Genomic DNA, 27,069 nt, shown 5'->3' with positions numbered 1-27,069 from the left:
CACATCTATTATCTCATTTTAGACTAAAAATGTTATGATACAGTTAGTATTCTGGTTTTACAGATGAGGAAACTGATGTTCATAGATAAACGAGACTGGCTTTGAAATCAAGGCTACTGGTCAGTCGGTTTATACCATGCTGTCTCCTATAACTAATTACTTAGCTTCTCCAAGTATACATTTACAATTTGAAATAAACTGTGTAAACCACTTACCTGCAACCAAAAGAACTACATTAACATATAGATCGCTTGCAATCACAGGTGCAAGTGAAGTGAAGTTGCTCAGTCGTGTCCGACTCTCTGCGAACCCATGGACACCAGGCTCCTCCATCCGTGGGATTTTCTAGGCAAGAGTACTGGAGTGGGTTGCCATTTCCTTCTCCAGGGATTCTTCCCGACCCAGGGATCGAACCCAGGTCTCCCGCATTGTAGACGGATGCTTTACCATCTGAGCCATCAGGGATTTAACATGTATATAATTAATTTTATCCCAAGGGTGCTAATGATCACAGTGTGAAAACAGCTATACTCACGAGAATCTCTCTTGTTGACATATTTTTACCAATAACATGGACAAAGATATACAGGAAGAATATTCCTCTCCAGTGACAAAAAAGGAGACAGTGCATATTCACTAGATGACAAAATTAAGATTCAAGGGTATCTTTCTTCAGGTGAAAATAAGGTAACTTGTGTAAAATAAAAACCGTCAACTTCTTCTTTCACCCTCATTTGATGGCAATTTAACACCTAACAATCTCCAAACTTCTCTTAATACCACAACTACTAATGGAGACCTTCACCTGCCTATATTATAAAAAAAGCAATAACATTAAGAAACTTAAATTTCCTTAGGGCAAACCTACAAGCCCACCTGCATCTACATCCGTCTTTCCGAAGGGTTGCCTTTCCTTCACCTGTTGTTGAAAGTGGTTCTCAGGATCATCCAGAAACTTGTTAGATATACAAATTCTCAGGATCAAAGTCATACCTACTGAATCAAACTGAGGATAAGACCACTGTGCTTTAAAAAGCCCTCCCAGTAATTGTGAAAAAAAAAAAACAAACACAAAAGTGCGAGATATAATGATTTACTATAACCATGTATATATGCTAGGGCATCCCTGGTAGCTCGGCTGGTAAAAGATTCTGCCTTCAAGGCAGGAGACCCGTTTGATTCCTGGGCCGGAAAGATCCGCTTGAGAAGGGATACGCTACCCACTCCAATATTCCTGGGCTTCCCTAGTGGCTCAGGTGACACGACTGAGCGACTTTCATCTTCATATATATGCTAAGCAGTGGTCCTTAATCCTTGCTGCAAATTAAAATCACTTGGGGATTTTAAAACATACCAGTTTCTAGAGTTGTGAGGCGGGGTCTGATTATCAATTCTTATTTTGAAAATGCTCCTCAGGCAATTCTAAACATGTAAGCAGTCTTCAGAATCACTGCAATAAAGGAAGTGTACCTTTCCTTACATTCCATCAAAGACCAATCCTTCCTTCTGTGTTACCCATCCTCTCACCACTTTCTTTTTCCTTCTAAATTTGTCTGCAGGAAATCCCACCCACTTCTAAGGCTTCAACTACCAACTGTGTATGTCAAATTTGTATCTCCAGCCCAGAATTCTGTGTTCCTAAAGAATCCCACTGCCTGTTTACATTTCTCCTTTGTTTTGACTTCCCTGGTGGCTTAGACGGTAAAGCGTCTGTCTAGAATGCAGGAGACCCAGGTTCGAGCCCTGGGTTGGGAAGATCCCCTGGAGAAGGAAATGGCAATCCACTCCAGTACTATTGCCTGGAAAATCCCATGGACAGAGGAGCCTGGTAGGCTACAGTCTATGGGGTCACAAAGAGTCCGACACGACTGAGCGATTTCACTTCACTTCGTTTTGAACAGTGTTTCAACTTTACCTGGAACACAGGCATCTACTTCACATTAAGGGTTTCAGATGCAGACCAACCAAATGTTTACAAAGCATGTGAGGAACTGGAGAGGCAGGGAGGAGAGGATATGAATTGAGAGAGTAGTACTGAAACATATACAATTACCACAAATTCGCAGGGAGCTCAAAACGGGTGCTCTGTGACAACCTAGAGGGGTTGGATAGGGCGGGGTGGGAGGTGGGGGAGAGGTTTAAGAGGGAGGGAACATATACCTATTCGTATGTTGATTCATGTTGATACATGGCAGAAACCACAATATTGTAAAGCAATTATCGTCCAATTGAAAATAAATAAATAATTAATTAATTAAGTTGGGGGGCTTCCCTAGTGGTCCAGTGGTTAAGAATCCACCTTCCAATGAAAGGGACAAGTGTTCAATCTCTGGTCGCAGAACTAAGATCCCACATGCCAAAGGACAATTAAGTCCACTCACTGCCCATGTACTACATAGAAGACCCAGCATAATTCAACCCCCACAAAGCTAAGTCAACAGGAAAAATATCTCAACATTTGACAAAATGCAAATGTTATACAAGAGCTCACAAACTGAAGAAAAAACTTGAAGAAACCCAATTATTAATTATTAATGCTATGTTAACGGACAATTCACTAGAGAAATAATACCACTAAGCAAATGTATTGAAATGCTCAATTTTATAAATAAACAAAACTAACAAATTAGGGCAGTTCAGCCTGTCCGTATGTTTACACAAGGAAAACAAAGTAACATAACACAATTCAACCATAGGGTGATAGAATATCTAATTCAATTCAGTCATCACAAAACATTTAGAGCTTGGGAAAAAAAAAAAATCACAAAATGAACTTTAATTTTCCTACTTAAAAGTAAAATGAAATAAAAAATGTCTTATAAATTATAAGGAATTTCCAAATACAAAGAAAAAGAAAAATTCCAGAAAATATACTAAGTAGTTCTTTTTTTAAAGATCAAACTTCTGTACAGAGTTTCTTCCACTATTAACAAACTACTGCCTATATGGTACTCCCTTCAGTGCATGCTCTTTCACCAAACAGATAAACCAAATCCATACTGGATGTATTCTGAGGTAAGAAAGATGGGGAGAGTCAAATTCTCAGGCCAACAGAACAGAGAATTTATTCTTTCATATGCATATGAGTCTCTCTAATATAAAACCCAAGAAAGCTTTACAGTACCAACTAACTCTCCCAAAAAGTAAATCATCAATACACATGACTGAAGCTAGTACAAATGATAATTATCAAAAGATAATTCAAAGATGAAACTATCACAATGTATCCATTTCTATAAGAGAATATGCATTTCTAAAGACAAAGAATTTGTAGCCATAAACAATGCTGGATACATGAGAAAAGCCAACTGCACCATCATGGTTTGCCAGTTATGTGTGGGCACTTTTAGCAATCCCATTCCTAGGCATATATGCCAAGAAAAGTCTAGTGTGAAAACACACATGCACCCCCACTCCCGCTACTTCATACCAGCACTATTTACAATAGCCAAGAAACGGTAGCAACCTAAATGTCCACCAACAGATGAATGGATAAGATATACATATACACAATGAAACACTACTCAGGCATAAAAAGCAATGAAATAATGCCACTTGCAGAAACATGGGTGGGTGGACCTGGAGACTGTCATACTAAGTGAAGTCAGAAAGAAAAAGACATATACTATATGATGTCACTTATATATAGAATTGTGAACTTCCCAGGTGGTCCAGTGGTCAAGAATCGAACTGTCAATGCAGGGGACATGAGCTTGATCCCTGGTCCAGGAAGATTCCACATGCCATAGGGCACCACGTGCCATAACTACTGAAGCCCTCGTGCCCTAGAGCCTGTGCTCCGCAACAAGAGAAGGCATCACAATAAGAACCTGCTCACGGTAACTAGAGAAAGTCCATGGGCAGCAACAAAGACCCAGAGTAGCAAAAAACAAATAAAATTAGAAAAAAAAAAAAAAAAAAAAGATGGGTTAAGTTCTGGAGAGCTAATGTACAGCATTATGATTACAGTCAACAATACTGTATATGTATTGCAAAGCTGCTAAGATGTTAAATGCTGTCACCACACTCAAAGTAATGATAATTATGCATGTGATTTGTGGAGGGTTTAGCTAATGCTACAGCCATAATCACCATTCACCTTAAACTTACACAATATCATATGTCAATAACTATTAAAAAAAAAAAGAACTACAGACACAGACAAAATGTAAAACCTGAAACTATAAAACTTTTAGAAAAAACAGGAGAAAATCTTTGCGACTCTGGATTACATTATATAAAGACTGCTTAGTACTCTAAAAGCACAATCTATAGGGAATTCCCTGGCAGTCCAGTAGTTAGGACTCTGAACTTTCACTGCTGAGGGCATGCATTCCATCCATGGTCTGGGAACAAGCCACATGGCGGGTGGGGAACACAATCCATAGAAGGTGAAATTTCTGAATTGGACTTTTGCCTTTTGAAAGTTCTCATTGTTGAGAATGAAAATGAAAGCTACTCTCTGGGAAAAAAACATCTGCAAATCATGTATCTGACGAAAGACTTTTATCTAGAACATGTACAGAACTCTCAGACCTAATAGTAGAATCCAGTTGTTTTTTAAAGGGTACAGGATTTGACACCAGAGATACATAAGTGGCAAATAAACACATGTAAAGATGCTCAGCATTCCAGTATCTGGGAAATTCAAATTTAAACCACAGTAAGATACCTCTATACTTCTACTGTATTGGCAAAAACTACAGATTAAAGCAACTGTTGATAAGGATGTGGAAGAAATGGAACTCGCAAAGTCTGCTCATGGGGGTGTAAAATGTTATAACCATTTGGGAAAACAGTTTGGAGGTCCTTAAAGAAGAAAAAACATCCAACAACCACACAATCACAATTCCATATGTGACTGTCCATATGGAATTGTCCATATGTCCATATGAAGACAGACTTGGACTCTGGTTCATAGTTTTATTTGTAACAGGCAAACACTGGAAACAATCCAACTGTTTACCAACAGGTGACTGGAAAACCATATTGTTGTATATACATAAAAGAAATGAATATCCAAGCAGTAAAAAAGAATGAATTACTGGTAAATGTAACTACATGGATAAATCTCAAAGTGATTATGCAGAAAGAAGCTAGATTTCCAACATATGCACTATATACAGAATTTAACTCTGGATGAAAAATATTGCCTTCCATTATCAGTAAACAAAGAATGTTACTGCCATCAAGCCAGCAGCTACAGCTGCCAACGCCAACTGTGCACCCTGAGGGCATTCAGGATGAAGAAAAGGAGGACACTGGCCCAAGACAGTTAAGGTGCATATAAAAGGAATGATTTCAATGGGCCCAGACCCTTGAATCATACATAGAAAAACACTAAGTTCATTAACTTGAGATGTCTGGTTTTCTTTAATTAACAGTAATTTTTCGATGTTCCAACTACCTGGGTTTCTTTGTAAAATTTCTACTTATCCTGGTTCCTCCCTTACCTCTTTGGACTGATTTCTAAGAGCCACCTGAGAAGCTAACTTCCAGACTTAAGTCTTCAGTTTTGTTCACCAAATAAAATGTAATTCTCAATTTTTACGTTGTAGTCGACTCTACAAAATGCAAACATATCTATGGTACAGGGAATGGGTAGGAACAGAAGGAATTTTTATTGATATGTTCCTTATCTTGACTGTGGTAAGTTTCATGATGCGTATATGCAAAATATCAAATACTTCACTTTAAGTATGTACAGTTTATTACTTGTCAATAAAAAATATTTTTAAAAAGATCAAGGCCCTCTAGATTGAAAGCAAACAAGAATATTACCATGCAAATCTACCAGGGCAAATTAAGAAAGAGAGGGCTTCCCTGGTGCCTCGGACAGTAAAGAATTCACCTGCAAGTAGGAGACCTGGGTTTGATTCCTGGGTTGGGGAGATCTGCTAGAGGAGGGCATGGCAACCCACTCCAGTATTCTTGCCTGGAGCATTCCATAGACAGAGGAGCCTGGTGGGCTACAGTCCACGGGGTCACAAAGAGTCTTTAATACTTTGTAATAAACTGGTGATCTAATAAGTAAATTGTTTTCCTGGACTCTGTGAACTGCTCTAGCAAATTAATCAAACCCGATTTATAGCCAGCCTGCCAGTCAGAAGCATGGGTAACAATCTGGACTTTCGACGGGCATCTGAAGTGTTGGGATAAGGGACAGTCTTGTGCGACTGAGCCTGTACTAATCTTTGGGATGTGATCCCATCTCCAGGTACCTAGGTCAGAAATGTGTTAGATTTTAAGACACCTGGAAAACGGCTGGAGAATCTAATTGCTTGGTGTGGGGAATCTCCCCCCATCCCACAAGGCAAACAGAAATGTCAGAAGTAGAGTATTACAAGTATAGGAGACATAAAATAGTGTTTTTAGTTTGTACAAGTGAAGAAGATGGGGACAGCAGGGAGGGAAATAGGCTGGCAAGATATGAAATTGGAATCGGTAGGCCTGATAAGGAATAATGAAGAACAATGTAAAAATAGGGCTAATACTGGAGCAAAAGAAAATGTCAGAACATAATAAACAAGAAATCAACAAACTGTTTTTGTTCCTGGAATTGGTAAGAAAGCAGTTTAAGATTCTTGTGGCTATAAAGTTAACCAAAGGACAAAACTAGAAACATATAAGAAAATCAACTGGAAATGAAAAATAAACACATCTCTTGTCAAACTATGTTGCATACATCATATAACTGAAAGGAATGCTCTTAAGTACTTTCGTTACCAGACAAATCATTTTAAGTTACCTCAAAAAGAGCAGAAAAGAAAAATCAAATTAAAAACAGAATAATAATAACTGATACATTCAAGAGCTGACTCTTTTGGAAAAAATAATATAGAAATTAGCTGAATCACTCTAATTTTAAGTTAAACACTAAGAAGAATGAGATAAATACAATAAAATACACACACGAAGAGAATGCTCTGAAATAAGTATTTTCTAGGAAAACAGAAATTACCAGATTTGGCTGAAGATAAACAGGCAAAAACAATAAAGGAGAAAAAAAAACCAACTTTGTTCAAAAACTGCCCATCCTCAAACAGTGTCTGGCCCAGGTGATTTCACAAGAGAATTCTGACATTAAACAGAGACAATTCACATGCTATTTACAGTGAACTAAATGCAGGCTTTGGCAAACTAAGGCCTATGGCTAAATCCAGTCTGTGGCCTGTTTTGTAAGGCTTGAGAACTAAGAATGTTTTAAGCTGTGCTGCTGCGTTCTAAACTGAAGTCTAACGTGTAAAATACATACACATAAGGATATTCACTATGATATGGTATGTGATAAGGTCAGTCATTAAGTGATCCATATTTTGAAACATTACTGAACTGGAGATATAAGAGCTAAGTATCTGCTCTCACAGATCTTTTCAGTTTGATAACTCAAATAACAGGTAATCAGTCATTTCACATGATGACAAATACTGTAAATAAAACCAAACAGGACAACAGGAGAAAGTACAAAAGGGCAGGCGATGGACAGGGAGGCCTGGCGTGCTGCAATTCATGGGGTCGCAAAGAGTCGACTGAGTGACTGAACTGAACTGAACTAAAAGTACTTTAGATGAGTGGATCATTATCAGCCTCTCTAGAGAGAGAGCTTCTGACTTGAATCTAACAGAGAAGCAGGCAGCTTCAAGGCTTAAGAAAACACAAATGCAAAGGCCCTCCCACACTGATATGCTAATCATGTTCAAAAACAAAAAAGCGGTGAAGTGGAAGCTATTAAGAAAGGGAGGATTGGCTGGATGACCATTAGGATTTAAAATTTTATCTTTGAAGCAAATGAACTCTGAGTAGAGGCTTTTTGTTTTAAAGATATTCTGGGAGTTCCCTGGTGGTCCTGGGGTTAGGATTCGGCACTGTCACTGCTGTGGCCCAGGTTCAATCCCTGGTGGGGGAACTGAGATCCCCACAAGCCTCTTGGCATGGCCAAAAATATATGTCTCATTCTAGCAAGAACGTGGAGAATGGATTGCAGGGGCTCGTATGTGGAATATGAGGATACCAGACTGTCACAACCTAGGACAAGAGGTAGGCCGTGGCTGAAAAATGGAGACTGGACACAGGAGTGTAGGAAAGAGGAGTCAAGGACAAGGAGTCAAGGAGTCAAATTTTACGTTAACACTAACAAGAATGAAAAAGATGAGTGTGAAAAACTAGACATTAAGTAAGGTGGAAAGCTTAGATTTAGAGAAGATGGGGGAAGAAAGAAGCTTCCCAGGTGATGTTAATGGTAAAGAACCTGCCTAAGAGATGAGAGTTCAATCCCTGGGTTGGGAAGATCCCATGGAGGAGGACATGGCAATCCACTCCAGTATTCCTGCCTGGAGAAATCATAGACAAAGGACTCTGGTGGAGAGGTGGACACGACTGAAGCGACTTACCGTGCATGTACAGGGGAAGAAAGCAAAAGAAGCTGGTGAGTTCATTTGACTTCTGATCTGCCTTGTAGTTTACACAACAAATAAAAATCAGAAAGTAGTAGTATCCAAATACATGTATGAAAATACTTTGTGTTCATTAGGTACAACACCATTGTCATTATTTCTCCCTATATCGTAAAAGGTGCTTCCAAGTGTGGTAGTGAGAAATGCCTCCTCCTTCTGAGCACTGGCATGGGAACCTAACCCACATCAACAACACTGTATCCAAGGGACAACATATCTTCTCTATTGTGTGCTCTTGCCCTTGGATACTAAAACCTAAAATAATGAAACCTACGTTCTCTTAAAGCCTAATTAGTATAGTCTTGAAATATAATTTAGCAAAGCAACCCTCTACAGGTTACACAGAAACAAGTCTTCTGAAATACCTCCCTATTGCTGCAGTGACAATAGCCATTCAACACTTATATAACAAATGTGCTGAGAACTAATAAACTGCCAAATGTTGTTTTAAATGTTCAGTTGCTCAGCTGTGTCCAACTATTTGCAACCCATAGACTGCAGTATGCCAAGTTTCCCTGTCCATTAGCAACTCCCCATGATGCCCCTGTGTTCATGGAACTTGTAATAAATAAGTACATGAAAACATGGAAGCGAAAAAACTGGGTAAAGAGACAGCAGAGAGGAAAGAGACTTTAGACAGGATGATGAAGGTTTGAAAGACCTCTATGCACAAGGGGATATGAGTTAAGAAAATCCATCTGTGGTTCTCAATGTAGGTTGCACAGACTTATTCAGGAAGATTTTGAAAGGTAATGTATGTCCAGGTCTCAGTGCTAGACCAGTTAAATCAGAATTTCTGGGGCTAGGTCTGACAATGGCATTCTTTAAAAAGCTCCCCAAGTGTCTCTCAGTTCAGTTCAGTCGCTCAGTCTTGTCTGACTCTTTGTGACCCCATGAATCCCAGCACGCCAGGCTTCCCTGTCCATTACCAACTCCCAGAGTTCACTCAAACTCACGTCCATCGAGTTGATGATGCCATCCAGCCATCTCATCCTCGGTCGTCCCTTTCTCCTTCTGCCCCCAATCCCTCCCAGCATCAGAGTCTTTTCCAATGAGTCAATTCTTCGCATGAGGTGGCCAAAGTACTGGAGTTTCAGCTTTAGCTTCATTCTTTCCAAAGAACACCCAGGATGGTTCTCCTTTAGAATGAACTGGTTGGATCTCCTTGCAGTCCAAGGGACTCCCAAAAGTTCAAAACACCACAGTTCAAAAGCATCAATTCTTCGGCGCTCAGCCTTCTTCACAGTCCAACTCTCACATCCATTCATGACCACTGGAAAAACCGTAGACTTGACAGGACGGACCTTTGTTGGCAAAGTAATATCTCTGCTTTTGAATATGCTATCTAGGTTGGTCATAACTTTTCTTCCAACGAGTAAGCGTCTTTTAATTTCATGGCTGCAATCACCAACTGCAGTGATTTTGGAGCCCCCAAAAATAAAGTCTGACACTGTTTCCCCACCTATTTCCCATGAAGTGATGGGACCAGATGCCATGATCTTAAGTTTTCTGAATGTTGAGCTTTAAGCCAACTTTTTCCCTCTCCTCTTTCACTTTCATCAAGAGGCTTTTTAGTTCCTCTTCACTTTCTGCCATAAGGGTGGTGTCATCTGCGTATCTGAGGTTATTGATATTTCTCCTGGCAATTTTGATTCCAGCTTGTGCTTCTTCCAGCCCAGCGTTTCTCATGATGTACTCTGCATAGAAGTTACATAAGCAGGGTGACAATATACAGCCTTGACGTACTCCTTTTCCTATTTGAAACCAGTCTGTTGTTCCATGTCCAGTTCTAACTGTTGCTTCCTGACCTGCACATAGGTTTCTCCAGAGGCAGGTCAGGTGGTCTGGTATTCCCATCTCTTTCAGAATTTTCCACAGTTTATTGTGATCCACACAGTCAAATGCTTTGGCTCTAAAGGATAGCTATGGTTGAGAACCACCACCAGAAAAACAAAGCAATTCTGATCTTGAAAACAAGGCAGGAGAGGAAGTCAGGTAGACAGAGGTCAAATTTTGCAGAATATTTTAGGCTAAAATAAAGAATATCGCCCATGTGTTTGTTCTAAATGACATGAAGAGCCAATGGAGGAGAAAAAAGAAAGAAAGAAAATAAAGTCGCTCAGTCATGTCCAGCTCTTTGCGACCCTATGGACTGTAGCCCACCAGGCTCCTCTGTCCATGGGGATTCTCCAGGCAAAAATACTGGAGTGGGTTGCCATTTCCTTCTCCAATCGAGGAGAAAATAATAATAATAATAAAAAAAATCTCAATTTCTGAGTAAATGCATGGCTGCATTCAGCAGACCCACATCTTAAGTAACAAAAGGGTACAATTTACATAAATTACTAATTAAAGAAAAAAAAACTTTTGAAGCTGTCAGCTCAAGAGGAATGCTCTCTTCAAACTTGCTATCTTCAGATTTCAAAAAAACACATGGACAGTTATGAGAAACCAAAGAACTATATCCTCTACTTGTATCCCTTTGAAAGCTTTTTATCATTTGTATACTATAAAGAATAGTTTTTAGTTCTGTGGTGGCCAGGGTTCAATCCCTGGTCAGGAAACTAAGATTCCCATAAGCTGCACAGTGAGGCCAAAATAGAAACATACATACATATTTATATTAAATATATATATATCTTATATGGCTTATACATAATAAACCACAAATATTTGCATTTTCTGGACATAAAACTGATTTAAAAAATTTATATATATATAATGTTACTATCCTGTCTACTATGTACTTAAAAGTCTAAATCATCATGATTTGAGGGTCAGTCTGCAGAAACAAAGCTGTGTGAATAATATATCCTCTTTCTCTGTTTAACAAAAGAAAAAATGAACATCTAAATTCAAAGTTCTATGACTCTGAGCAAAGCTGGTAAGAAACTAGTTGTTTTTCCCACTGAAATTAGATGTAGCAAAACGTGCACCTACATTTTCTAAATTTTGAACAGTGAATATGTTACCTTTTTTGAGCAAAAACCAAAAAAAAGTTAAAATGAAAGGAAGAAATGGAGGAGAGCGGAAAAAAAGGAAGTCAGTGCTTTCAAAGCAAACAGTCTGTTCTCAAAAGGTCTTAAGGGAAATTTGAAAAGCAGCAGTTTACCATAATATAACGATCAACCTTTTGAAATGAAAGAATGAAACAATAGTAACACGAATATGGTTTTCATGAAAGAATAGGTATTGCAGGCTGAATATTTGTGGGGAAAAAATCTTAAGGGATATCCACACATCGAGAGATTAGGTACCATTTCTAAAATTTCTTCAGGTGACTGATTTGTAATTACAAAAGTATTTGTAAGTATTCCATACCAAAAATATTAAGTAATATTTAAAATCTAGTATATTAGGGGGGCGAACACCATACTTTTGTAAATCACCAACCTGCAAAATTTCAATTAAAGGACAGAATTATAATCTTTCTGGCCTCCATGAGCTTCTAGGTATCCAAGACCTGTTTACCTATCTTCTCTCGTTGTTCTTATGGTGATTGTTTAGTTTCTCTAGGAAACACAGCACAACGTCCCACTCATTTAACTCGCTTAACATTAAAAAGAAACTGCAAACATTTCCAGAGAAGCGCACTGGACGCATTTAACAAATGTTTTATTGAACAAATAAAAGAAGAATATATACTAATAATAGTCATGTATCACATACAAATATAAAGACCTTATGTGTAAACCATTTTCACTGGTTCCTGTAACTGACATCTGTATCATTTTTTTTCCTAACCCTATACAGGAGAGTTGGTTTTGTCAGCTTTCTCTTCTCTATGTGTTTTCCTCTTTGGCCATCTAATCTACTGTTCACTACTTCAGTAAGTATAATTCCCAACCAAACACTTTCCATCAAGCTTTTTAATTGTGTATAAAACAAAATATCCTCACTTAAATTTACTGACAGAATTACAAACTAAAAATGTTTAATTTCCCCACTCAAGCACAAAAACATTTACTCGTGTACTATATTATCTACCATTAGTACTAGGAACAAATGAAAGAGACATGCTGATCTCCACCAACTGCGTATAGGTTTGAGAAGGCTGGAAAAGATGTTCAAAGAACTGGGAGGAAAGAAAGTCAACAATTAAAATGAGGCATTGAAACGCAGAAGAAGCTGGAAACCAGGGACACAAGTATTCCCAAGACTGTGGTTTGAAGACTGTTAACAATGAAAAATGGAGAAGAAAATGGCAACCCACTCCAGTATTCTTGCTTAGAGAATCCCAGGGATGGGGGAGCCTGGTGGGCTGCCATCTATGGGGTCGCACAGAGTCGGACATGACTGAAGCGACTTAGCAGCGGCAACAATGAAAAAACCTGGCTTAAAACTCAAAATTCAAAAAACTGCGATCATGGCATCACTTCATGGCAAACAGATGGAGAAACAATGGAAACAGTGAGAGACTGTATTTTCTTGGGCTCCAAAATCACTGTGGACTGACTGCAGCCATGAAATTAAAGACTCTTGCTCCTTGGAAGAAAAGCAATGACAAACCTAGACAGCATATTTAAAAGCAGAGACATTACTTTGCCAATAAAGGACCATATAGTCAAAGTATGTTTTTTTCACTAGTCACGTATGGATGTGAGAGCTGGACAATAAAAAAGACTTGAGCGCTGAAGAACTGATGCCTTGGAATGGTGGTGAAGAGTCCTGAGAGACTCCTGGACTACAAGGAGGTCAATCCTAAAGGAAATCAACCCTGAATATTCACTGGAAGGACTGATTCTAAAGCTGAAGCTCCAATACTTTGGCCAGCTGATGCTGACTCGCTGTAAAAGACCCTGATACTGGGAAAGATTGAAGGCAGGAGAAGGGGACGCGACAGAGAATGAGATAGTTGGATGGCATCACCAACTCAATGGACATGAGTTTGAGCATACTCTGGGAGATGGTGAAGAATAGGGAAGCCTGGCATGCTGCAGTCCACAGGGTCACAATGAGTTGGACACGACTGAGCAACAACGTTCAGCAGCACGTCTAGGAGTGGGGAGTAATGGGAGGCTTTGTAAGCAGCTGGACTGAATGTGAGTTGTGTCAGGTAAGTGTAAAGAAAAGGGAGGTAAGGATACTGCCAGAATGATTAACATTTCAAGAAAGTCTAAACTTCACAAGAATGAAGAGAAGTTGGAAAAAAATAAGGAGGGTAGAAGGGACTAGAAATTTCAAAAAGACTGAATTAAAAACTCTTTAACAATAGTGATTATTTAATGCTTGCTGAATCAAGTTTATTACTGATTGCTTTGATCGTTTAACAACAACAAAAGCCCAGGAGAAAGTGTACTATCTGTGTGAGAAAAGTGGAGGCATAGGAGCTTGTCATTTGAATTTAAGTTTACAGGTAATGACAGGGTTTAGATCAAGACATTAAAAGTTAAGTACACGTAATATGCACTGAGTGCATACACATGTGCAACACAGAAAACGGTAAAACAAATCCACTAATAAACCATTAATAGTCAGGGAATAGGGATGAACAGATGTGGAAATTCTTTGTACTGTTTTTTTAAAATATTTATTTTACTGCGCCAGGTCCTAGCTGCAGCATGTGGGATCTTTGAGAACTTCACTGTGGCACTGAGGATCTTTAGGTCGCATGTAGACTCCTAACTGAGGCATGGAGGATCCAGTTCTCTGACCAGGAATCAAACCCAGATCTCCTGAATTGGGAACACGGAGTCTTAGCCAGGGAAGTCCCTCTTGGAACTATTTTTACAACATTTTTGGGAGATTAAGATTATTCTCCCTCCCCTAAAAGAAGTTTTCAAAAAATGTTTATCTGCTTTCCAAAACATGTTCTTCTCCCTGATTTTACCATAACCTTTTCCGATAACCTCTGGTTTAAAACCCTGAGTAATCTTTGATATTTATGTCTCCCATTTCTAACATAAAGAGGGATCCAAGTTCTATACATTCTAATTTGGTAATGTCTCTTGAAGCCAAACTGTTACTTAAATCTGAACTACAGAGATGGAGAATGTAAAAATATCAGGTTGGATATAAGAGCTCAAAGCCTAAGTCACCAAAACTTATCAATAAAGAAACAACTTTAATAAAACTCATAATGTAGGAAGTGATGACTTGATGTCAAAGCCAGCAACCAAGGGAAACTCACCATATGAAACTCAGAACTCAATTTTCATTACAGAAGAAATAAACATCAAACATGTAATAATAAATATCATTTGAGGTTAAGAGATTTTAAAAGATTCAAGTTTTTATTATCAAAACTTACTGTATTATAATAGAGTTGAATATAAAGGATAAAAAGTTAAAGCAACAAGACAGTGATATCTCAATCAACAAATGTATTTCAACTGTTGTAGAAACATCATTTTGAAGTATATTAATGCAAAAAGCATAAGAATCAATGCACTATAGACTGTAAAAGGAGGGGTGACTAACTGAATTGTGTCTCCCCAAAATTCACATGGTGAAGCCCTAAACACCAATTAACATAAGGTATTTGGAGCTGGTACCTTTGGGAGTTAACTAGGGTTAACTGAGGTGATGAGAGTGGGCCTCATATGGGATTAGTACTCTTGTAAGTACTATAGAATGGGAACATATATATATGTGGGTTAGAATGGGACAAACGTAGAATGGGAAAGACTAGAGATCTCTTCAAGAAAATTAGATACCAAGGGAACATTTCATGCAAAGATGGGCACAATAAAGGACAGGAATGGTATGGATCTAACAGAAGCAAAAGATACTAAGAGGTGGCAAGAATACACAGAAGAATTGTACAAGAAAGATCTTCATGACCCAGACAATCACAATGGTGTGATCACTCACCTGAGCCAGACATCCTGGAATGTGAAGTCAAGTGGACCTTAGGAAGCATCACTACGAACAAAACTAGTGAAGGTGATGGAATTTCAGCAGAGCTATTTCAAATCCTGAAATATGATGCTGTAAGTGCTGTACTCAATATGCCAGCAAATTTGGAAAACTCAGCAGTGGCCACAGGACTGGAAAAGGGCAGTTTTCATTCCAATCCCAAAGAAAGGCAATGTCAAATGTTCAAACTACCCCACAACTGCACTCATCTCACATGCTAAGAAAGTAATGCTCAAAATTCTCCAAGCCAGGCTTCAACAGTATGTGAAACAAGAACTTCCAGATGTTCAAGCTGGATTTAGAAAAGGTAGAGGAACCAGAGAGCAAATTGCCAACATCTGTTGGAGCATACAAAAAGTAAGAGAACTCCAGAAAAACATCTACTACCCTAAAGCCTTTGACTGTGTGGATCTCAAGAAACTGGAAAATTCTTAAAGAGAAGGGAATCCCAGACCACCTTACCTGCCTCCTGAGAAATCTGTATGCAGATCGAGAAGTGACAGAACCAGACATGGAACAATGGACTGGTTTCCAACTGGGAAAGGAGTACATCAAGGCTATATATTGTCACCCTGCTTATTTAACTTATATGCAGAGTACATCATGCAAAATGCCGGGCTGGATGAAGTACAAGCTGGAATCAAAATTGCCTGGAGAAATATCAATAACCTCAGGGATGCGGATGACACCATCCTTATGACAGAAAGCAAAGAGGAACTAAAGAGCCTCTTGATGAAAGTGAAAGAGGAGCGTGAAAAAGCTGGCTTAAAACTCAACATTCAAAAAACGAAGATCTGACATTGAGTCCCATCACTTCATGGCCTATAGATGGGGAAACAAAGGAAAGAGTGATAGACTTTATTTTCTTGGGCTCCCAAAATCACTGCAGCCATGAAATTAAATGATGCTTGCTCCTTGGAAGAAAAGCTATGACAAACCTACACAACATAAGTAAAGAGATGTTACTTTACGAACAAAGGTCTGTCTAGTCAAAGCTATGGTTTTTCCAGTAGTCATGTATGGATGTGAGAGTTGGACCACAAACAAGGCTGAACACTGAAGAATTCATGTTTTTGAGCTCTGGTACTGGAGGAGACTCTTGAGAGTCCTTGGACTGCAAGGAGATCAAACCAGTCAATCCTAAAGGAAATCAACCCTGAATATTTATTGGAAGGATTGAAGCTGAAGCTCCAATACTCTGGCCACCTGATGCAAAGAACTGATTCACTAGAAAAGACCCTGATGCTGGGAAAAATTGAAGGCAGGAGGAGAAAGGGATGAGAGAGGATGAGATGATTGGATGGCATCATCGACTTGATGGACATGACTTTCAGCAAGCTCCAGGAGTGGGTGACAGACAGGGAAGCCTGGCATGCTGCAGTCCATGGGGTCAAAATGAGTCAGACATGACTGAGTGACTGAGCTGAACTCTTCTAAGAGGAAGAAATATTAGAGCTCTCAGTCATGTGAGGACTCAGCTAGAAGGCATTCAGCCATGTGCAAGCCAGGGAGACTTCACCAGAACCTAGGTAAGCTGGCATCCTGGTCTTGGACCTCCAGCCTCCAGAACTGTGGTAAACACATTTCTGTTGTTTAAGCCACCTTGCTTATGGTATTTTTCTCATGGTAGCTGGAGCTAACAAAGATAGAGAAGATTGATATATAACTTCAGAAAACAGCATTCATCACTCAAATTTTAACTTGATCTTCCATTTAAAGTAAAGAAGTCAAGACATTCACCACTCGAGTTCCAGGTCAACTAGCTGTCACAAAATTCTACCTTTCTTTTTAAAATTAACTTTTGTTGGAATATAGTTGATTTACAATGTTGTAAAATATTATCTTTCTAAAAACCTTACTTTTGATTAATCCCTCCTCCAGTTGCTTGACTTTAAACACACTGATCAAAGTACTCATCTTTATGTACTCCTTAAATACAAGACAAATGAAAATCACAGAATATTTGAAGCTGAAAATTATTTTACATTTGAACAGTCAATATGAATTAATGGGACCAGAAATATGAATATATTGGACCCTGTCCTTTCTTATTTGTCAAAAACCTCAATAAAGACCTGGAAAGTAGACACCACATATGACACATACATCTGGAAAAGTAACAATGCATTAAATGACTCTCTTAAGATTTAAAAAGATCTTCAAATGTTGAGTAGAACTAAACTGGATCTAATAAATAGCTATATAGTCATACTTCAAGAACGGACTTTCATAAATATAGAATACAGATTTAGTCTGTTCATATCAAAAAGGACAGTTAGTGAACAGCGAGCAGTGTGATACTACTGTTTTATAAACATTGCTACTTTAACAGAAATCTAATGTACAACTCTGGAACTGTGACAGTTCTACTGAATCTTATGCTTATCACACTGTTTATAGAGTATTACGCTCAATTTTTGTCTTCATTAAGATAACCAATAAAAACAAACTAAACTGGATACAAAAGAAAAATTTTCTGTTCAGTTTATCCACAGGTGGAACAAGTTATATCTTAAACTCATTCTCTACTTTCACCATTAGCCAAGCAACCCAAAGAGCTGTGAAATGAAGTGATACGTATTTTTGCTGAGGCACAAAATGTGCGTCCAATACCATGAGGTATGTGAGAGAAGAGTGCTTCTAGGAAATAAACCTAAGATATTCTCTCTCTCTCCTGTTGTTCCATGCCCATGGCTTGTTTTGGTTTTTAGAGAAACAGTAACTCTTGTGAAGAGATACATAACTGTTTCTGTGTGTGGCGGTGGGGGGGGGGGGGAGCGGGGGGGGAGGGGGAGGGGGGCAGGGAGAGGAAGAAGAGCTCTGAAAGGAAAGCCAAATCCTGGTGCAGATGACGGAAGCTGAGAGAAAGTGAAGAGGTCTGAATAATATTATGGTGTCCAGGTATCTGGAAACTTAGATCTTAAAATATGAATGTTAAAGGTCAATTACAGCATCTTCCTGGGCACCAGATACATTCAAGCAGAAGCAACATAAGCCTTTATCAAAAATATTTTAAAAGGTAACTTATGCTTTGAATGAGAAGCTGCACTGGTCAAGTTCTATGGTCACTTTCATTTTTAATTGTTATAATCACTTTGCTGTTGTTTAGTTGCTAAATTGTATCCAACTCTTTTGTGACCCCCATGAACTGTAGCCCACCAGGCTCTTTCTGTTCATAGGATTTCTCAGGCAAGAAACTGGAGTGGGTTGCCATTTTCATCTCCAGGGGATCTTCCTGACCCAGGGATCGAACTCACATCTCCTGAACTGCGGACAGATTCTTTACCACTGAGCCAACCAGGGAGGCTCATAACCAGTAATTCTAAAGTCAGAATGACATAACGTTATTTGCAGCAACATGGATGGGCCTAGAGATTATCATATTAAGTAACTCTGACAAGAAAGACAAGGATATGATACTGCATATATGTGTAATCTAGGGAAATAACAAATGAACTGACTTACCAAACAGAAATAGATTCACAAAGAAAACAAACAGGATTCCCAATGAGAAAAGGGTTTGGGGGTGGGGTGGGGCAAAAATTAGGAGTTTGGGATTAACAGATACATAAAAGAATATATATGTATAACTGAGTCACTGTGCTGTACACCTGAAGTTAATATTGTAAACCAACCACATTTCGATAGAAAATAAATTAAAAAAAATAAAGCAAAGAGTGACAGCCAGTATTTCTTAAGATCATCTGCTTCTATAATAGTAAAGCTAAGAATATCGCTATATGTTGAATGCCTCTACTACAATATCACTGCAGCAAAAGCATTAAAAATTGTCATTTTAAAAAACAAAGTGTAATATAAATATCTGTTGGCATTCTAATCAAAATGGTTGAAGCAATTCTTAGTAACTGAAACGTAAAATTAAGACTCTGGGGCCAAGAAAGCCCTAATAATAATCAGAAAAGAAATGTAGCTATCAAATCTTCTGTACTATAAACTACTATAAACCAGCAAAGTGAAGGTGTGTGCCTATCACTTCCTCTGGAAGGTGATTGTCAGGGCACTCTTTGGACAACCTGAAATATTTTAAAATTGTTCCTATTTACACAATTACTTCTCTTAAAAACTGATTCAGTTAAAATCTCAGCTCTAACATTTAGTAGTTGGGTGATATTTTTATAGCATAATTGTGGCATACACATATTATGGCATAATATTAAATGTAATTAAATGAAATTCATTAAATGTAATTCTGAATTTTTCTTTCCCCATCTGTGGGCTACATCTTCTGGCCTGCTGTGAGTCTTAAGTGTGTACAGAGCTGTTAAATGGTGTCTAGTACTTAATAATGAGTTTAATAAATGATAATTTAACACTTTCAAACTCATATGTAATAAATAAAAAGTAACACATAAATAATTTCTTAGTCAACTTTGTTTTTTTGCAAGGTTAAGTATACTGGGTATTATGGAAGAAAAAGAGAACCACTCTCATAAGATAGTCATCCAACATCATTAATCATTCAAAACTTTTCATGACTAAAAAGCTGTCTTTATGGGTTGGAATTTAAAGTTTAAATTTTTAAGTCTAGAAAATTGGTTAGCATCCCTCCCCATCAAGCACTGGCTCTATTCCTCCACCATTAAAATGATCTGTCTTGAGACATGTTAACTTACCCAGCTCTTTCTATTTCCATTTTTATACTATGTTTTCAGGTTTGTGACAAATACAACCAAAGAAAAAAAACTGAGGGGGTGGTGGGGGGGTTGGTGGTGGTTATGGTGAGGTCAGAATTTCAAGCAATCGGCACATGTAAGCTGTTCTTGACTTTTCAATCCATATTCAACAGTTCTTTCTTCAAGAGAGATAATTTGTCTCCAAAATGTCAGAAGACTCTGATTCTACAGCTGGGAGATATTTCACCTTTCTACATTCTGTATTGTGCAGCTACATGTAACTGCTGCTGCTGCTAAGTCGCTTCAGTAGTGTCTGACTCTGTGCGACCCCATAGATGGCAGCCCACTAGGCTTACACAACTGTACATTGAAAAATCCAATTTTTCTTAATCTAAATTTTAACACTTATACAGCAGTATAACCAACCTTCCATATCTCTGTCAAAAGCTTTGTTTCAATAACATCCTTTCCCTGCTTTTGAAACAAAATTCCGCTATCTGTCCCATTTCAGAAGCAATTTTTCATGTAATATTCTTCAGCTAAGATCTACAAAATTTAAACCAAACATTAAGTTACTTAAAAGTACAGGTCAAGAAAAGCCAAAATATTTAGTTTTTTTTAAAAAGATTAAATAGTAACTATAGTTTTACTCGTACGCTCTTGCCTCTCTGAAAGCTGATAATCTATGTATATTTTAATATACTGTTCCCAAATTACTAGAAATATTTAATACGTGACAGTGCCCATCTTTAAAATATACTAGATAAACTGAAATTCTGTACTTGCTGTTGTGCAACTACTTAACCCATCTTGGTAGTAAGTTCTAGGCTTTCTGTTCCTAGAGACCATTTCTCCAGTCTCCCAATTGTTTTTGACGTTCTAAACGCATCTTTAACATCTCTCCTTAAGGAGCCTTTCAGAGCACTGGCCTTCACAGGGCCTTTGTGCAAACAAACAGGTACTCTTCTTGGTGAGGGGGTTGATGCCTTGGGAGGGAGAAGAGGAAGCACGACTTCCCCTAGGAGGCCTACCTAGGGCACAGGACTCTGCAAGCAGATTACGGATGGATTTCAGTCCTTGCTACCTCCCTTAGCCTGGCATCTCTGTGCAGTACACAAATGGTACAACCATAGCCAGCAGCCCTGCACTTTCAGATTATACATTAGGAAAGAATGAGGAAGGAAAATCAATTTTAACTTCTGTAAACACCCATTCTCTAACTACATATACACCCATGGGGTGATCTTCCAGTCTCATTGAGAATATCCTCAATGGAAGCCTTCCAATTTCTATTTTTCATGTTTTTCTGTTTTAAATGTCATTAAGACTCATGTTAGTCACTCAGTTGTGTCTGACTCTGTGATCCCATGGACTGTAGCCCACCAAGCTCTTCTGTCCATGGAATTCTCCAGGCAAGAATACTGGAGTGGGTAGCCGTTCCCTTCTCCAGGGAATCTTTCCAACCTGGATCAAACCTGGGTCTCCAACCTTGTAGGTGGATTCTTTACCGTCTGAGCCATCAGGGAAGACTCATGTGATATCAAAGAGTACATTCAAAAAGCATAGGAAACACATTTAATGTGATCTTTGTAACAATCCTCTATGATAGGGAAAACAGGTATTATCTTTATTTTCCAGATGAATACAGTGTATCTACAATTTGAAGAAACCAAGTCACTTGCCCCAAAAGTTTAACAGCTTTTGGCACAAAGTGACAAAAGGACTAACCCTAGGTTTTAAAACTCCTAGTCCAGAGCTTATTTGAATATTCAACCTACCTAAAAATTAAGAAGTCTCACTACTAATTCCTCCATGCTTAACCTTTCAACCTCATTACCTGACCTACATTCTCTTAGGGTCCACCACCAATCACTCAAGCCAAAGTCAAGAGCCAGTTTTCACATATTTTTCTGAACTTGGCTACATTTGGCTCTAACAAAACCTAATTTTCAGACTTTTCTCTTCCACTCTGATTTCTGTAGTGACAAGTTACTCATCAGTGTTCTCCTTCTCTTGCCATAGATTGTCTTAGACATCTTATTACATTTCTCTGTCTAAATAAACCCATTCTACCTTGCAGTTTATCCTGGTCATGGCTGACCCAAGTATGTAGTTAAGGTTCTAATTCATATCTCTACTCCTGCAGTGCTACTATTTCCTGTTTGATGAATCTACTTCTAGACTTTCATCACTTCTGGCCTTCATTAATTCTAACTGCTGCCTCATTCTATGCAGTATTCATTTCTTACAGCAGTTCTGTTCCAAAGGGTGGAATACAAATGACTACTGATGGCATATTATATGGTTTTAAGTGGTCCATAGAGGGATATTTAAAATTACATATTTACTTCAACATGTTGAGGGAAAACTCTAACACCAAATAATCATGTAAATTTTTCTTTCAAAATCATTTGATTAAAAGACAGTGAGCCGAATTAAAGAATAATGTTGACAGATGGTTTGAAGATAAAGCAAAAACTGTAAATGACCAAAGTTTGGGAAACAATGGCCATTGGGAAATTCATGTAGTATACAAGTTAAGCACTGAGGCCCTGGGTCAATGATTCAAACCTCACTTACTAGCTAAGTAACTTTGAACAAATTACTAGATCTCTTTAAATCCCAGTTTTCTACTTGTGTCATGTTAATAAAGTAGTCCACATTGTAGGCTTACTGTATGGACTGAGAGAACCCTCAAAGTGCTCTTGGTTCAGTACCTGGCATGGTGAGTGCTCACCGAATAGTAATAACTACAGTTCGTCTCTTCCGGCCATCACGCCTTTACCTGTCATCAGCTGGACACGACCTGTACTAGAGATAGTTTTCCATATATGAATTTTCTGCCCAAATTTTCATTGCCTGCCTGTATATTTTTAATTTTCCAGTATGAATCCAAAGATCACGCAGTAACTTTTAATATTAAAGACTGTGAGCATCTTGGAGGTAGGAACCAAAAGCCATTTTCCTCTGATGCACTGTGCCTTACAAAATTAAAAGAATCTGTAATGTTTGTTGAATAAATCTAAAAATTAGGAAGGATAATCTAATGCAAGTAAATCTCACAATGTACAGTACAGAAACACAAACTACCTGAGAGCATTTGATTCCAATAGGTAAATAAAGGTGGGGGGGGGATGATGGGGTATTCTTTTGCCCCACTATTTGTCAGCTGAACCTTAGTTGTGGGTCTAATCTTTGTTTCCTAATCTCATTCATTAGCATATAATAAACTCTAGGCATATGCCAACTATTGTACAAAGTGATAAGAACACAGAAACTGTCTAGTAAGGGAAAACAGACTAGTATCAGAACAGACAAGTAAACAGAATACTACTAGATAATGTTATGTAAATAATACCCAATAATGTTTTGAAGTGCTCCACAAATGCTGATGATGTCCTACTCTTCTTTAATGTAGAACACCTGGCACTACCACATATGGATCAGTATATTACAATGACAGAAATAATTTCATTGCTATCTTGTGTTCAACTCTAGGTACAGACTAACCACATAAACGTTTGTGTCTGCCAACCAGACAACTGTTGAAACTCAGTAACAGCCTTTCTTCTGATTTACCAGCAAATATGTTCACACACAGGCCCCAAAATGTGATAGGCATTCTGTCAATCAAGAGCAAAATAATGACTAGAAATATAACTGGCAAAAAGGTCAGACTATATTTAGCCTGGGGGGAGGGTGGTGTGGTGGATAGATACACAATAAAAAGTTTACTGTAAGTTAGCCTCCCCAGAGAACACTTTTACCCCAAAAGATGTACTGACTGATGCAACAAGGGCATTACTGAGAATTTTCAAATGTTATGACTCAAAACTAACATATCAATTCTCAAGACTTCTAAACAACAGTTAACACAGACTGAGAAGTTTTCATGGGGTTAGCCAGTTCATAAAGTGACAAGTTTTGCTCTACTGAAGGTATATCAGTCATAATTCAAGCAGACACAACTTTTGGATCTCCTTCATAGTAAGAATAGGGTTCTATACCAATTTATGTTAACATTTTATCAGTGATCAATCCTTGCCTTACACAAATACGGCATAAACAGAATCTGAAACACAAGTTACTCAAGTGACTTACATACTGAAGTGGTGTTTGGGGGATGACAGAGGGAGGAAACCACTTGGAGGCTTAATATAGTCTTGGAGGACATAATTTAGTCTTCAAAGATATATTACCAGTAAAGACAGAGGGGTAAGTGTAGAGGAGAGACAGGAATTGGGATGAGCCAGAACTTCTGTATTTTCAGTCATGCCCAATATATTGATACCAGGTGTACTGACTCCAGAACATGAAGAAATCTTTAAGAAACAAAACCTAACACACAAGTGTTTTGTAAAAAAGATATTTAGGTCTAAAAATATCTTTAAAAAAAGGGGGGGGGGACTATTTATTAAGTTCTCAAAGAAGGTATACCCTATTCTGAAAATATACAGGTTACCTTCTGCTGAGAGTGTTTTCTTCTACCATTATCCTGCCATTTTCCTTCCACTGCTAGTTGCTGTCTTTGTATGAGCACAGCAATAAGCCCTTTCCATACATTATCTATGATAATCCTATGACAAGACTTGAAGGAGTTATTATAATCATCTCCAGTTTATAGATGAGAAAATATTTTATCATAGATGAGAAAATATTTTATCAATACAGGCCATATAGCAGAATTTAAAACTCATGTTGTACCATAGAGTTTTACTCAATTGGCCTTTAAATCATAAAAAGTACAAAAATTAGCTTCTACCCCATCCCCAGAATAGCTGTAATCTATTTTTTACATCTTGCAACACTTTAACCTTAACATGCAACAATGTTTCTATACTGACTCAAGCAAAACAAAAAATAGGCTAATAATACTGTATCTTAATTTAGTTACTATAGTTTACAAAATTACAAAGAACAGGGAGACAGCTTGATAGCTCAGAGCATCCCCTTTCTGTTTAGACAATCTGGGTTTGAATCTATGCAGCACCATCAAAAACTGCCCTGTGACCTTGGTCAAACCACTTTAATTTCTCAAATTTCATTTCCTCATCTGTAAAATGGGGATGATGACAGTACCTTCCTCAAAGGCTTGTTGTAAGATTAACAAAGAGAATGTCTGTAAAGAGCATATTTCTGTGCTCAGTAAAGGTCAACTAGTGGAGGTGGGAAAACCACCATATATAGAACTCACTCGACCAAAGTATAAACGTAAAATTAAAAGTCTATATTCTGAAAATTCCACTACGGAAAAGGAGAGAATTATTAGTTGACTATATGCTAGAAACTCAAATTCAATCTATTCCTCCTCTTTTTAGGAGATCAACGCATCTGAGGGGGGCCAGAAAAGATGCTGCAGTGCATCTGATGGCACACACCTAAAAATGGCTCCAGTCAGAGCAGCATCTTAATTACCAACAGGGGCGGTTAAATCTACTTTTAACAAATGCTGGAGTTGGACTTGGTGGGCGCTTAAGTTATCATCCTATCATTTCTATCTGCAGAAGTACGCTATCAAGCCTTCAAATCAAGAATCCTGATTCTTCTGAGGGCATTACGAATGAAAATCCTACCGCACAGCCGCCTACTGTACAATTCAAAGTACCCTGGCGAGGTATGAATCTATGGACCTAGGTTGAAGATCGGTCAATGCGGAAATCCGGGTAGCCTTAGAAGCCAGCAAACATCAGGCATGTCAGAAACCTCAGAAGAATCTCAGATCAGGTCAAAACAAATATACATCCCTTTAAAGGAATTAGACACATTCCCCTCGAGTAAAGGAAGAATTTAACAGGATTCCTATTGCCCACTCCCACCCACCATGCCTTTTTCTTCAAGTCCTGAAGTGGGGCCTTTACCGTAAAACCAATACTAACGCTATCTCTCAAAGCCAGGAAGCTGCAGGGTGGGATTCACCCTGCAGGTTAGGGGATGGAGGCCTAAGGGGAGAAAAGGCTATCTGAACCTGCCTCTGGAGTGGGGGCAGCACGTCCCTAGCGGAAGTAGGCTGATTCCCTCAAGAGCCCCTGACCGAGCCGATCTTTAACCCGGTCTCTCCCGCACACGACTCATTGCAAATTTCACCCTCCACTGAACGCGAAGAAGAGGCAGGCATTAAAAGGCCTACATGAGCCCTTCAGTCTGGGGAACGCGCACCCGTCTATCCTGCGGGAAGGAAAACTCCCTTCCCTTAACCGGCAACACGCGTAATCCCCCTGCAGGGCCTGAGCTAAGGCCTGGGTGGGAGGAGACCGACGGGTCCGGAACTCCCGCTGCAGACCACATGGGGCGGATCCGACTCCGGTTTCCCGCTCCCCGAGCAGGAGGCCGAGGCTCCCCCAGGAGCAGAGATGACGGTAGTAAACGAGGAAAAAAGGGGACGCCCGACCCGAAGGCCCCACTGCACGCGGCTCCCCCGACGCTGGGCACCAGGGTCGGGCTGCGCTCCCATGCCCCGGGCCGCCCCACGCCAGCCCTCCCCGATGGGGCCCGCTTTGATCGCAGCTCCTACGCCCTCGCTTTCCTTACCCGCCAGGGTGAGTGTCAAGCTGAGTGTGTTTGCGCACTTCGAGGGGTTCCGCCGAGTTCTGATACGGGGAAAGGGAAGGGGGAAACAGGGGTAGGGGGCGGCTGGAAGGACCACGGGATCCGGAAAGCCTAAGCTACAGGGTGGACAAACCGCCAAAGCACTTTCGCTGCCGCCCGAGAGGGAGATAGCGAGCGAGAAAAAGAAACAAGATGGCGGCTAGCCAGCCCCTACGTACGACGTCATGCGGCGGCGTGCGTAAGGCGAATCCCCGCAAGACCGCCCCCACTGCGCGGAGACGGCCGGCTCACGTGAGAACTCCGTGGCGGCCCAACCCCGGCGGAAGGCTACGGCGCCTCTTGCTGGACGGGGGGAGTTCCTAAGATTAGAGCTCGCGCTGCAGAGTAAAGATTTTGTCTGAGGCCTTTCCAGAAACTTGGAGAGACCTCAGTTACAGGTTGTTATCCTTCAGACAAGTGAGCGCTCTTGGTAGGTGCTGGATAGTTGTGTGACTTGGTTCAAACAACAGTTTGACAGTTTAATTAAAATTAAGCTATGCATAAAATTTAACCTTGATATTTGGCAATATGTTGGTATT

At 39.2% G+C, this 27,069-nt stretch overlaps 1 protein-coding gene across 12 annotated transcripts in view; it reads right to left on the bottom strand.

The window, feature by feature from the left end:
• The window catches only part of PRRC2C (proline rich coiled-coil 2C), a 95,071-nt gene extending 68,361 nt beyond the window's left edge, over positions 1–26,710 (bottom strand). For 6 of the 12 annotated variants that reach the window (XM_018060298.1, XM_018060302.1, XM_018060300.1 and 3 more), the window contains exon 1: positions 26,474–26,695. The gene's annotated coding sequence lies outside the window, so the exon portion shown is untranslated. Of the gene's footprint in view, positions 1–26,473 lie in introns of all 12 variants that reach the window. The other 6 variants (XM_018060306.1, XM_018060310.1, XM_018060307.1 and 3 more) reach the window with 2 other exon arrangements.

Source organism: Capra hircus, chromosome 16 (genome assembly GCF_001704415.2).
Source record: "Capra hircus breed San Clemente chromosome 16, ASM170441v1, whole genome shotgun sequence".
Lineage (NCBI taxonomy): Eukaryota > Metazoa > Chordata > Mammalia > Artiodactyla > Bovidae > Capra > Capra hircus.
This window is presented reverse-complemented; position numbering and strand designations above follow the sequence as displayed.